The following is a 2,001-nucleotide window of genomic DNA, read 5'->3' as shown; positions in this document are numbered from 1 at the left end:
CCTCGCTAGCTAGTTGCTGATCTCCCCCACCTCCAGGGGGCCCCGGGGACCACCATCACATCTCCCTGTCTCCCTTACCGCTGAACAAGATGCATGCTGCTCCACTGGCCCTGCTGCTGTTGTGTCTCCATTTGGCCGAGGGGGTGAGTCGGCCTCCTCTCTCCTTTACGGTCGAAAAAGATGTGCTGCTGGCGCACTGGCCCTGCTGATGTGCTGTCTCCATTTGGCCGAGGTGGTGAGTCGGCCTCCTCTCTCCTTTACGGTCGAAAAAGATGTGCTGCTGGCGCACTGGCCCTGCTGATGTGCTGTCTCCATTTGGCCGAGGTGGTGAGTCGGCCTCCTCTCTCCTTTACGGTCGAAAAAGATGTGCTGCTGGACAGGCCTCGTGCATATGGTACGACAGCTTTTCTCCGTGCCCCTGGTACTCTGCTCAGCAGCACTTTGCTATGTACTTCCTCGTGCATATGGTACGACAGCTTTTCTCCGTGCCCCTGGTACTCTGCTCAGCAGCACTTTGCTATGTACTTCCTCGTGCATATGGTACGACAGCTTTTCTCCGTGCCCCTGGTACTCTGCTCAGCAGCACTTTGCTATGTACTTCCTCGTGCATATGGTACGACAACTTTTCTCCGTGCCCCTGGTACTCTGCTCAGCAGCACTTTGCCACACACACACTCCTCGTGCATATGGTACGACAACTTTTCTCCGTGCCCCTGGTACACTGCTCAGAAACACTTTGCCACACACACACTCCTCGTGCATATGGTACGACAATGTTTCTACATGCCCCTGGTACACTGCTCAGAAACACTTTGCCACACACACACTCCTCGTGCATATGGTACGACAATGTTTCTACATGCCCCTGGTACTCTGCTCAGAAACACTTTGCCACACACACACACTCCTCGTGCATATGGTACGACAGCTTTTCTCCGTGCCCCTGGTACTCTGCTCAGCAGCACTTTGCTATGTACTTCCTCGTGCATATGGTACGACAACTTTTCTCCGTGCCCCTGGTACTCTGCTCAGAAACACTTTGCCACACACACACACTCCTCGTGCATATGGTACGACAATGTTTCTACAAGCCCCTGGTACTCTGCTCAGCAGCACTTTGCTATGTACTTCCTCGTGCATATGGTACGACAACTTTTCTCCGTGCCCCTGGTACTCTGCTCAGAAACACTTTGCCACACACACACACTCCTCGTGCATATGGTACGACAACTTTTCTCCGTGCCCCTGGTACTCTGCTCAGCAGCACTTTGCTATGTACTTCCTCGTGCATATGGTACGACAACTTTTCTCCGTGCCCCTGGTACTCTGCTCAGAAACACTTTGCCACACACACACACTCCTCGTGCATATGGTACGACAACTTTTCTCCGTGCCCCTGGTACTCTGCTCAGCAGCACTTTGCTATGTACTTCCTCGTGCATATGGTACGACAACTTTTCTCCGTGCCCCTGGTACTCTGCTCAGAAACACTTTGCCACACACACACACTCCTCGTGCATATGGTACGACAATGTTTCTACATGCCCCTGGTACTCTGCTCAGCAGCACTTTGCTATGTACTTCCCGTGCATATGGTACGACAGCTTTTCCACAAGCCCCTGGTACACTGCGCAGAAACACTTATGCCACGTCGGCTGTACGCGCTCTCCTCGCTAGCTAGTTGCTGATCTCCCCCACCTCCAGGGGGCCCCGGGGACCACCATCACATCTCCCTGTCTCCCTTACCGCTGAACAAGATGCATGCTGCTCCACTGGCCCTGCTGCTGTTGTGTCTCCATTTGGCCGAGGGGGTGAGTCGGCCTCCTCTCTCCTTTACGGTCGAAAAAGATGTGCTGCTGGCGCACTGGCCCTGCTGATGTGCTGTCTCCATTTGGCCGAGGTGGTGAGTCGGCCTCCTCTCTCCTTTACGGTCGAAAAAGATGTGCTGCTGGCGCACTGGCCCTGCTGATGTGCTGTCTCCATTTGGCCGAGGTGGTGAGT

Source organism: Pelmatolapia mariae, unplaced genomic scaffold, assembly GCF_036321145.2.
Source record: "Pelmatolapia mariae isolate MD_Pm_ZW unplaced genomic scaffold, Pm_UMD_F_2 NODE_ptg000214l+_length_36785_cov_1, whole genome shotgun sequence".
NCBI lineage: Eukaryota > Metazoa > Chordata > Actinopteri > Cichliformes > Cichlidae > Pelmatolapia > Pelmatolapia mariae.
This window is presented reverse-complemented; position numbering follows the sequence as displayed.